The sequence below is a fragment of the Mycteria americana genome, chromosome 3 (genome assembly GCF_035582795.1).
Source record: "Mycteria americana isolate JAX WOST 10 ecotype Jacksonville Zoo and Gardens chromosome 3, USCA_MyAme_1.0, whole genome shotgun sequence".
Classification (NCBI taxonomy): domain Eukaryota; kingdom Metazoa; phylum Chordata; class Aves; order Ciconiiformes; family Ciconiidae; genus Mycteria; species Mycteria americana.
Window position 1 is genome coordinate 59,071,902 of NC_134367.1, and position 12,036 is coordinate 59,083,937.

At 37.0% G+C, this 12,036-nt stretch overlaps 1 protein-coding gene across 1 annotated transcript in view; it reads right to left on the reverse strand.

The window, feature by feature from the left end:
* TRDN (triadin) overlaps positions 1–12,036 on the reverse strand; it is a 234,906-nt gene that overhangs the window by 172,695 nt on the left and 50,175 nt on the right. The window lies entirely within an intron of this gene.

The window sequence follows — 12,036 nt, forward strand, 5'->3', positions numbered from 1 at the left end:
ATGACAATTTAATCAAGGTTGCATAGCACTATTTGCATACAGTGGTGAAAATTTAAAGTCTGTTTGTTATAGGTGCACAATAAAGTCATTAAGACTATATGGAGTGTCTGGTTTATGGTACTGTGCATATATTTCCTGCAGTAGGAAACTGGTATAAAATACTGGATCAAATTAATCTTTGACAAAATCACATGCAAATCTCACTAGACTTTGTGGGAGGTGCCTCCTTGTATTTTAATGTAAGATTTGGTCTGTACAGTCTAAATAACAAGAACACTAACCCCAAAGTTAATCCAACAGAGAAATTTATGCATATTACATCTCAACTCTAAGGAGCTGCTTTAATGCCTATTGAAGACAACTGAAATCTTCCACTTACACCCTTAGTTATTTGCTCAGGTTGTAACAGGACACACATTGCTAAAGAGATAAAGTAGAAAATGGTATTTTCCCTTCCCAAGACTGATTTTTGCATAGGTCATTGAAAATAAATGCAGAATTATTTTATTGGGTAGTATTTGCATCTGAAATAATGACTGTGTCTGTTTTGCAAGAAACGTAGCTATTCTAGGGCATCAGCCTATGTTGTCTTCAGATAGAGAGAACATTATTTCATGGAGATAAAGGGTAACAAAGGCCAAAATACGTATCACTGCTAGCCACTTATGTATGGCAGCATAACTAAGCTAATTATACGATGTCATTAAGCTAAAAGGACTTTTTATTCAGTTTTCATCTTGTTCTTTGCAGCCTGGGTGAGTAGTTCATTTGTTGTTCTATAAACCTCAAAGGTTCTGATTAGGAAGAAATCATGCCATATTGATTTACTATATTTCAGCTGAGCTTGGATTGTTTTTCTTTCTGCAACTATGGGAGGAATTTTTTTGCTATCAACTGAGAGAATCCAGTTGCTGGATTTTCAGACTTTTCCCACCTGTTCTGCTTAAAAGGATGCATAAACTAGCTTAGGTAGCATAACTGGTAGGAATGGTGCAAGACAAGAACAGCCGGAGGATTCCTGTCTGGTTCTGAGCCCATCTAAGTGCTTCTCCATGCTGCTGCTCCAGACTGCTTCCAACCCTGACTCAGTGTATTTAAAGAAAACTGAGTCACTTCCTCTGCATTGCAATATACAGTGGAGACACATCTCACTCAGCTCAAAAGGTCGTCCTACACACAGATATGAATATGGCCCACTAAGTGATAAATCACATTATTCAGGCAGAGGCATCTACAGGGACACATATTCCTTGCCTGCCTTAAGATGCCTCAGCTCTGGTGGGTTCCCACTACCTATTATGTGTCTCACTACAGAAAATAGGCCTCTTTTTCTTGAAAAAATAAGTATCAACCTTTGTTATTTCAAAAAAAGGCTTTTTAAAACTACTGTGAATTTAGGGAATTTCTTATTGCTAGTTTGACTGCAAAATATATATGGAGCAATGACTGTTGAGCTGGCCATCTAAATCAGCCTCACACTGTATCAGCAGTGAAGCTCACTTGACACAACTACTTCGGTAAGATACACAAAAAGATGCTTTCTAACCAGCAGCACTACGAATCTCATCTAACTTGCTGCTACAATTAGGATACCACACATCACAAAAACCCCTACACAAATTCCTTGAAGTGAAATGCATCTTCATAAATACATAAGTGTGTGTATATATATATATTTTATATATTGCAAAATGGGCCATCATTAAGATCTCTTCACAAGCTCTCCATTATAGTTTGAACCATCATAAAAAATTGCAGCCTGGAACACATCAATTCTGATACATTATGACCTAAATTTTCCCAGCACAAATAAATCTAGTCTCAATATATGGTGATCTTGATCAATTTACAAGGCAGAAAATAGTGACTCTTTGCTAACTCAAAAGTATTTAAAATAAGGAAACACATTAGATTATTGGAGATTTTTTTCTGTTCTGAGAGTTTTGTCACTCTCTGCTTCATCTTTTATGACAAATGGCTTTAATTTTCTAGTAATCACATCATATCTTATTGCTGAGTTGACAAAGCAGCTACAGTATCATAGAATACTTACATGGCCAGTTTAAAGCATGTAATTTATCTCTATCAATGCGACACATTGTTAATAAATCCTAAATATTATGAATTCATGTTTAGAAAAATGACAGAATCAAGCAGCAGCAAGGATAATCTTTGTCACCACGGCAACCGTCCTGATTTTTTATGAGATGACAGCACGGTTTATTAAATTATTGTAAGGGAGTATATATTTTAAAAGCTGTATTTCATTGTTTGTTTTCTTCGGTTATCAAGCAGGCATGAAAAATTATCTTTCCCCTTGCGTTTCTTGGGTTTTGAAAGGATAAGTACTTTATTTCCTTAAATATGGATACTGCTTGACACCGACTTCTCTAGACCTCTGGTCTTGCGCAGATATACAGAACATGCAGGGTTATTATTTTAAAGAACTCCAAGAAGGGAAGCTAGTAGTCTCCTCACTGACCATTTCAAGATGCTGAAAGGAGATATATTAGACTATATTGTTAGCAGGTTGATATATCTATGTACTGTTGACCCAAAGCAGGCCCTCACAATCAGCTGAGGATCAGTATCTCAGGCAGTTTTACTGAAAATCCCTGCTGAACATGCAGTTTGGGCGCTAGCTTCCCTCACCTGTCACCCAGCTAATTTTCATTAACAGCAGTTCAGTGTCTAATGACAGCCTGGCACTGGCTGCGCACTACGAAGCCCCAGCTCTAGGAAGATCGGGGTGGGAGAAAGGTAAAAAAATTACAGTTCCCTGAATCCACGTGAGCTGGCAGTGCAGCACTGTGCAGATTTACATCAGTGTGAATGAAGAGCACAGCCCCTCATGGTAGGGCACGAGATGATTCTCCTGGTTCCTGAAACAGAGTTCCCTTCTTTGTCTGCTCTCATGTTTCTGATTTTGATTTTTTGTTACCTCCTTTTTTAACATAGTAAAATATTGTCCTGATTTCGGCTGGGATAGAGTTAATTTTCTTCCTAGTAGCTGGTGTAGTGCTGTGTTTTGGATTTAGTATGACAATAATGTGATAACACACTGAAGGTTTAGTTGTTGCTAAGTGGTGTTTACACTGGTCAAGGACTTTTCAGCTTCCCATGCTCTGCCAGGTGCACAAGAAGCTGGGAGGGGGCACAGCCAGCACAGCTGACCCACACTGGCCAAAGGGCTATTCCATACCATAGGGCGTCATGCTCAGTATAGAAACTGGGGGAGTTGGCCGGGGGGCAGCGATCACTGCTGGCGGGCTGGGCATCGGTCAGTGAGTGGTGAGCAATTGCATTGTGCATCACTTGTTTTGTACATTCTTTTATCATTATTATTATAATTATTATTTTCTTTTCCTCTGCTGTCCTGTTAAACTGTCTTTATCTCAACCCAGAGGTTTTACTTTTTTTTCCGATTGTCTCTCCCATCCCACCGGGGTGGGGGGAGGGTGAGCGAGCGGCTGTGTGGTGCTTAGTTGCCAGCTGGTGTTAAACCATGACAAATACATAGCATTATTCTTCGCTATTTTATTTGTATTGTGTTATGATAGCACCTATGGGCCTCAGCCCACATGAATTGCTTTAGGTACCACATGGAGTTATAACACAATATAGTATCCCATTTCTGTAAGACAGGAGTTCAGACTTTAAGAGGGCTACATTTCTTCTCTTAGTTGGAAAGCACAGCCCTGCATCTTGCTTCATTAGAGGATGAAGTGGTGAGTAGCAATCTGGCATTGCTAAAACAGCTCCTACACCTCACCCTCTGCTGAGTTTCCATCTTATGGATTCAATATACCTTAAAAGAACTGACCAACAAATAAAAAGTGTCAATGATATGAGAGGCAAAGTGAGAAAAAAAGGGATTATTGTCCCCATCTGAAACACAAGAATGCTTTACTCAAGGTAACCCAGAAAGTCAGCAAAAGCACTGGGAATTTAACTCTGATCCCTGACATTCCATATTATACCCTCATGCTTAAAGCCATCCTGTTTCTATTTAAATATTGTAGTGAGGATGGAACGTAGGTTTAAGGTATCTACTCTTTTAAAGGTATAATTGAACAGATGGAATTTCTCTTGATAATACATTGTTCTTTCTAAGCAAATTTTACCAGTTGGTCATCTTTTTCATAATACAGGTCACACAGCGATACACACCTTCAGTGCTTTGACATTCTTTCTCTTATAAATATCTATGTGTGAAAAGGAAAATGAGTCCTATTCAGAGTCCTGGTGAACCAGAGGTTAATAATTTGCTTTTGAGCATTCATAACCCTTACAGATATTGCCAGCAATTTAATGGGGCTATATCCTTGCTAGTTTATCAAGACTAATTGGTAGCAGGCAGCTGATTATCCTGGAGAGTTGGTGGAAATAGATACTGAGGGCAAGGCAAGAATGAGTGGTGTTAAGAGCTTTAGAAGATGAGAGGGATGTCATTTCTAATGTGTTCCTAGATGCTGTCTGTATGAAGAATTGTAGTCAACTCTCTTGCTGTTGGTATCCTCAGGAGAAATTTGCAATTGTGCAGCTGATGTCTATTTTTAATCTAGATAGTACCAGCTGGTGAGGGTGACAGTTATCCTTGTGGGGCTAGGAGGAGAATAAAAGAATTTGTGCATTAGAGCAACTTCCAGCTAACTACTAATACATCATGTAGCTGTACTCTAGAGGAAAAATAAAACAAATTTTGCAACAGGAAAAAACCACGGGGAAAAAAAAAAGAACAGGAAATTTTTAATTGGGGAATTGAATTGGTGTATTATGCCTATATCCAGGAGCCAAAGACAGTGTAACAGAAGGCTTTAAGTACCAGCATTCAGTGCTGGAAAGTCTGACTGACACATATGACTAAGTTAGGTGACTTCCCTTTTAGCTTGCTAGTAGCACATTCTTATCCCCAGTGTTTTCTAAGATCTTGCCCTGTTCTGAGGATTCATAGCGACTTCAGGTTGGGGTATCAGAACAACTTTTCCTGAAGTCATGTGTCTAAGGTCTTTCTTGAAAATGTGACAGGACATGAATTGCCTCTTACCGATGAAAATGCTGAATGGTTTGTGTGCTCATACACTTGAGTGAGATACCGGGCCACAGTGACTCTTAAATATGGTTTCAGAATTGTTTCTCCATCTCTTTGGAAATCACAACTACAATTTAGAGTGAGAATGAAGGTTTCTTTTTTCCTTTCTTTGTTCTTTCATATTTTGCAGAGTTATACAGCATCTCTTTCATTTGCTGTATAAGACTACTTTTGACAGAGGTCACAGAAGACCATTTCTCATTCTTGGTGAAAACCCTCTGCTCTGGTGTATATTTACCCAAAGCAACTTGTTGTCCTAAACCGTGAACGTTGCTGTGAAGTGACATTGATTGGTCCTAAACCTATTCAGCAAAGCTCAGCTACTTCACCTTAGTTGCCTGTATTCCCTCTACGTGATACTTTGTTTGGCATCACTAAACAGCTATTAGAGATACAGAGAACATGACCCTCAAATATTTCTGAACAATTTAACCATCTTGAGTAGCATACAGCAAACAAGTAGGCTTTATGTTCCCCCAAGAATACAGGGACTTAACATGGCCTTCCAGATATATGTTAAGCCTTCTTTATAATGCCAGAACAGGACAAAAATAAATAGACTAGATTCCAGTTCAACAGATATTCAATTGTTTCCACACTATTGTAGTTTCGCTGGTCTATAACAGACATTCACTGTAGATGATCTGCTGACGACTTTATCATCATGCTGAGGAGTGCTTTGATTCCAGGGTGATGTTTTATCTTATTTTTATTTTTACAAGACTATACAGTGAAGGAGATGCATTGCGAGGAAGGCATTTTCATACCAGTGTGCATGTTATTTTCATAACAGCAAAACATCCCAGCCCATGTAAAGATTTTTTTATAAGCCACTCTTTCATAATCTCCAACTTTCTAAACTGAACTTATTCCACTCCTCCTTTTCTCATTGTGTTAAAGACAATTAAATATGTACATATTTTCCCATATTGCTATGTTTGAAATAGCATCCCTTTTGCTGTAGAATAAAATCGCTTTGTCAATTAATGGTGAGTAGAAGGGTATCACTATATTACTATGCACTTGTTAAAACAGTTTTATCACAAAATCACTGATTGATTGGTGTCATTGACCTTTCCCCTTTGTTTTTATATGTTTAGGCATTTTCGCGTATCTGCCAGGGCTGCTTAAAAACTTAATCCCGCATATTCTTTCAATACAAAATTGTCTTTTAGAAAAATAGGAAAATATTTATTTTTCTTGAAAAGCTGAGATGAGGGGGAAAGTTTGATAGAAGTCCCCAAGGCTGGAGTATTAGCTGTAAACATGGGAGGTGTTACATAGTTCTCTTAAGATTTCTTTCTTTGAGATAAATCCAAAAGTTTTACTACATCCTCCACCAAAAAAACCCAAAATAGTTGTGGCTAATTCCAGTTTGAAATCCGCAGTTTACCAAGGCAAATGAAACTTGACACAGTGCACAAACATTTGTTTTCTTTTCTTTCTAAAGCCTAACTGATTTTATGTTTTGAGTTTTCTTTTCAGTCTGGTAAGGTTTCCGTTTGCAGCAGAAAAGCAATATCTTAACAGAAAGGTTTTTAAGGGGAAGAGGGTACTTGCAATTATCTTTGACTAATTATCCTGTAAGCAGCACTGGCATCCTTCAGGAAGACCATGCACAGACAGTTTTACATGGAGGAATTCTAAAGACTGGGCTTTTGAAAGAATTAAAAGTGGAAGATATTAAAAGAGCTTCAACCCTAAACATTTTTTACATAAAAGTAATTTTTATTCCAAATCTATAAATATGTTAACTGTTTTTTTCATTCCCAGACTGCAGTTCTGTACCTTGGTTCTGAAATGTAAAAGGAATGCTAATTACACTTTGATTAAAAAACAACAACAAAAAATAACCACAAAAAATCCCCAACCCGAACGAATCAGATAGAGCCATGTGATCAAAACCAGGTTTTTCTTTTCTTTCTGTGGAAAGTAAAATTGTCTTGACATGCTTCTCTTTGTGGATTCCAGCCTGAAAAGATGTTATTGGACCAGTTTTACATTATGTTTTTCATAATCAATTTTATCAGAGTCTGCATTTAATTTAATGTAATTTTATGCAGACAAAATGCAGACAAAAATTGTAGACCTCTAAGCAGAGCAAAATGGTATATACGGTAATACATAAAATCTCTAATCTTGATCAGCATCAAAGAAATCTTTTGCATATAAATATACAGAGTAGGGGTTTTTCTTGTGAAAGGAGGAAAAAATAGGAAAAAGAAATCACAAGACTAACCACAGTTCCTCTGTTCAGTTTTAAAAAACGTCAACTCTGCAGATCCTACCTTAATGTATTAGTCTGCAAATATATATTCCTAGAAATTCAATCACTTTTAGATCCAATTGATTTTTTTTTTAGGGGCCTGGCATGCAGAAGAGAGATACTGTTTCTGTGGGTGCTGAGAACGGGGCTCCACTTGCTATATCCTCTCTTTGGCACAGTTCTCTCAGAAACATGCAGCCTCCCCAGCTTTGGTGCTGTGGGTTTAACTGAGTTTTGGATGACCCTCTCACTTACCAGGTCAGGCATTTACTCTGTCTCAGGCACAGCAGGCTCCCAGCCAGGGGGGCATCTGCCCAACACTCCCCTCTTCTCTTAGAGTGAGAACCTCCCCAATGCTGGCGTACGAATGAATATTTCCTCCGAGAGAACATGGGTAGGTTCGCTTAAGTTTTTCCCTGATTTTAGAGGATAGCTTAAACAGCTGCAAACATCTGTGCTGCTACACTTCTGCCCAGGATTCCTACTCGCCTTGCGGCTCAAAGTTCTCTCTGCCTATTTTCTAAAAAGTTCTATTTTTTTGAAAGATAGCTGGCAAGTTTGGATTAAAATGTTTCAACTCAGGTTGAAACCCAATCGCTATTCTTCAATAGGCAAAAGAACTATAATTGAACATCCCTATTCCCTAGTGGTATATGGTTTTGTTTCATCTGGATAATATGGACAATATTTTTTTTACATTATAAAATGCTGTTTTATAGTGGATGGACTATTACTGTATTGATCAGAGTAAGTAAAACAAGGTGATATTGTTAAAAGAACATTAGTAACCAAAATAGATGCCACAAAAATGCAAAATGCAAAAAATACATATCTGGAAAAGTAGTTTAACATCTGAGAATTGAATCAATCAATGATTTTCATCTTTTAACATGGGGTGTACCTTACACAAAGATAAGCAAAATGCTTTGTAGTAAAGTGTAGCCTAGGGAGACAGTGAAAGCCTTTTAGAGAGATCTATAATAGCAACTCATACGCAGAAAAGTGAACATTACCATATAGCAACATAAAAGAAACTGAATTCAGAAGGCATTACCAGTACAAATAGATATATACTTTAGGGATGAATGGAACTGCATAATTAATTTCTAAGACACACATATAACAACCACACTAGCAACTCATTTTTCAAGTTGCATCTGTGGTATTCTGCATTTCTTTTCTCTAGTGCATTTCCAATTTTTCAGTTGGAAACTGTTTTATGAACATGAATATTACCTCTGGAAAACCCACTCGTTTTCCTTATTTTTCCAGATTTGCTAGATTTTGCTAACAAAAGGACTTCTAAATGATAAAAGATGATGTTCTAATTTCAGTATTCTGCCCAGAAATAAAGTTAGTTGCTATGTTAGGTAACAATGTGAATTTTTCCAGATACTCTCCGGACATAAACTATAGTAATAACAAATTATCATTTATATATAACTTATAGTTATCTTAAACATTATAAAACCCTTTTAGTAAATAATTTTAAATGCAGGAATCTTAATAGGCACCTGCTGGCATTTTAAACATCCTAAGGTACTCTGGTATTCACCAGCTGTCCTATAAGGGTGCACTTCTCCCATAGCTCCTGTGTCATTCCTGTCAGTCCCATGCTATGTTTAAGATACTGTGTGGTATCTAAAATGGCACTAGTCAGCTATGTTTATTCACCTGAATCCTGCCCTCTGTGTTTCTAGTGTGGGAAAAAGGTCGGTGCTCGATGATACTGAGTTAAAAGTAAAACTTTCTAATGTATACAGGACTTCTTTAAGATAACAGATAAGTGGGACTAATTACTATGGGAATTTAGGAAAGAAAAATGTCTTTTTCAAAATATTGTTATGAAACCTAATAGGTTTCAGCAACTTACTGCCATGGTGGTTTTGCTCCCTAATTTTAATGTACGTACTGCCTGTAGCCTTGGGTTCATAGAAAGTGGTAGATGGATTACAGCCATGCAAGAACGGTATCCCTGTTGAATTCAGTGACACCATGGTTCAGGGAGTCCCGGATTGGGGCAAATGTTTAGAGTATGGAGAACTGTTTTGGGAAATTACCAGTATATTTTCAACAGTTCTTATACCCTTCGTGAGGCATTTGCATCCGTCACTCTTGGGCAGCAATAAGGACTTCTGTCCTATCCACTGGGTGGCCTGGACTTTTGGTCTGATCATATATAACCATTCTCATGTACTTAATAGATAAAAACAGTCATCTGACACACATTATAAATCGTAGGACTAAAACCTTAAATATTTGTCCGTAAGTTTTTCCCTACCCTGTTTGAATAACCAAACCAGTTCTTTTTAGGCTTGTACAGGCCATAATATCAATCCCACTTTCAAATCCAAGTTAGCAAATGCTCTACCAATCTTCTCTAAGCAGCTTGTTCCCACCTCTCCTCTTTCCCAGGCAAAGCTGTCGTAGATGTTTGTTTGCTTGATCACTCTTAGAAGAAGATGTAGGAAATTGTCTGGTTTGAGAACTTTTCCTTTCAGGAGCATTTTGTTTGTTGTTGTTAGCTCAGATTAATACCCAGATCTGAACAAACAAATAGTTTGTGCTGAATAAATTCTGACTGTCTTAACCTTGGAGTGGAGAGGCGTTAATGGGAGTGAGTGTCTGGAACTGCACCTTGGCCAGAGCTGCTGAGGGCAAGTCGGTGTAACCAACTGTACCCTTAGAAGCTGCCATGTCTTTTAAGAACAGCGTGATTTTTTTGTCTTCCTCATATTAATAACCAGCCTAATACTCAGGCAACCGTATTCTCATTTGAAGTGAAGACAGAAGGATAAGGTGCTTTCTTGAAAAGTTTGTTTGTAATTAGCAAAGTTTCTTGCAACCTGTAACAGAAATTTCTGTTGTTTGTGGCTTCTTGTTTTAATCTATGATTTGTTAACTGCGTTTTTCTAAAAAAAAGTTTTATAGCCAAATAAGGAGAATAGGATTATTTCACATAACTATTTTATACACCTTTCTATCTCATACATAGGCTAACTCACAGAAATTTAGAGATCCATCTCTACTTCAAGGAAATCAAGTTTCTTTTGATAGTTTGTATGGAATAATCTTATGCTAACAAAAACCTATTTGGTAATACAGCGATGGTAACAGTGACATGACAGTGCTTTATTTCTTCCTCTGCTTTCTAAGTTCATTGTATTTATTGAAATGAAAATTACTTACAAAGTGACTTGTGTGTGTGTGAGTGTGTGCGTGTGTGTGAAAGAGAGTTCAAGAGAGCGCAAGAGAAAGAGATAGACAGAGAGACAAAGAGATTTAATCTAAGCCCAAATATAAAATCAAGGAAGAATACCTTACAAAAACAATTTACTAAGCTTCAAAGTATAAAGTAAAAAATTAAATAATTCTGACCTTAGAATCTTTTTCAAAGGTTTCCAACAACTTACTCCTAAGACCACATACCAGACTCATGTTTCTCAGCCAGAATGCATTGGCTGTTTTGAAGCAGAAGAAGATGCTACTTTAACATACAAACCCCACTGCTACATGTGCACAGCTTGTCAGGCGTACCCTGGCTATCTAAATGAGGAATCCATGTTCAGATTTTAAATTTTCAGTTACCCATATGTAAACTGGAGTAAAGTTCCAGAACAGTTTAATAATGACATTTTTAGCCATGGTTGACAATGCTGAAGTGTCTGCACTTGCCTATATTTTACAGATCATTATTTCCAATTTTGTGTACCAGGTTTCTCAGCTCTTCTCCAAACTCACAACTGATGCCAGTAACATCCACCAAAAAATAATATATATTTCTCTCTTTTTCTATAACAATAATTTCTCATAAAAAGGTCCAAAATATGAGAAAACATACAGCTGTCAAATAATTGGATTTGTCTTTAAAGTTTAAACTAAGCCTGAAGAAATGAACAAGATTATCCATCATAAGCATTGTTATAGAAATAAATTAAGCCAAAAACATATTAAGCCTGCAAGAAACTGTTATTAGGCTTCTCAATATCTTTTGTGAGTAATGTTCTGCAGTTTTAGCATGTTGAGAATATGTATTGTTAAAGACTGCTAAGTCCTCTACAGAATAATCTTTCATTACCTCCACTGAAGAACACTTTTTTTTCTGGACAATATCAAATGTTCACTCTTTTCCAATTATTAAAGATAAATATTAGTGATAAGACTTGGACTGGCAAAAATAATTGCAATAAAAAAGGCAGTCAGGAGGCATTTTCATCCTTTCTAAAGGATTCTGATTAGCGCTGTTCCATGTGCAAGCCCATTGTCATTATTGTACTTTTATTATCTTTGCTTTCAATTTACAACTCTAGGAAGGTGATCTTTGCTTTCTTTGGGCTTGTAATTATCATTACACTTTTCTCTGCTTCCTTCATCACCACACAGTGTCCTTACCACTCCCCTTGAATTTTTTTCAGTATGTAATTGTATCGTGGTACCAGCAATCTTCTTATTTTTTCAGTTACTATATTCCATTATAAAATAAATTTTGTGCTAACGTTTCAGCATTCATAAAATCTGCTAGTCAACAAAGCAAAAGATTGAAGGCTTGTCCATACACCAAAAATAGGTATGGAGATTTTTCAAAAACTCTCAGCCTGTTCATGAATACCACAATAACTGTGAGTTAGATCCAATACAAATACTTAAAAATCAGGCACAGCAATCGTCATGCACATTT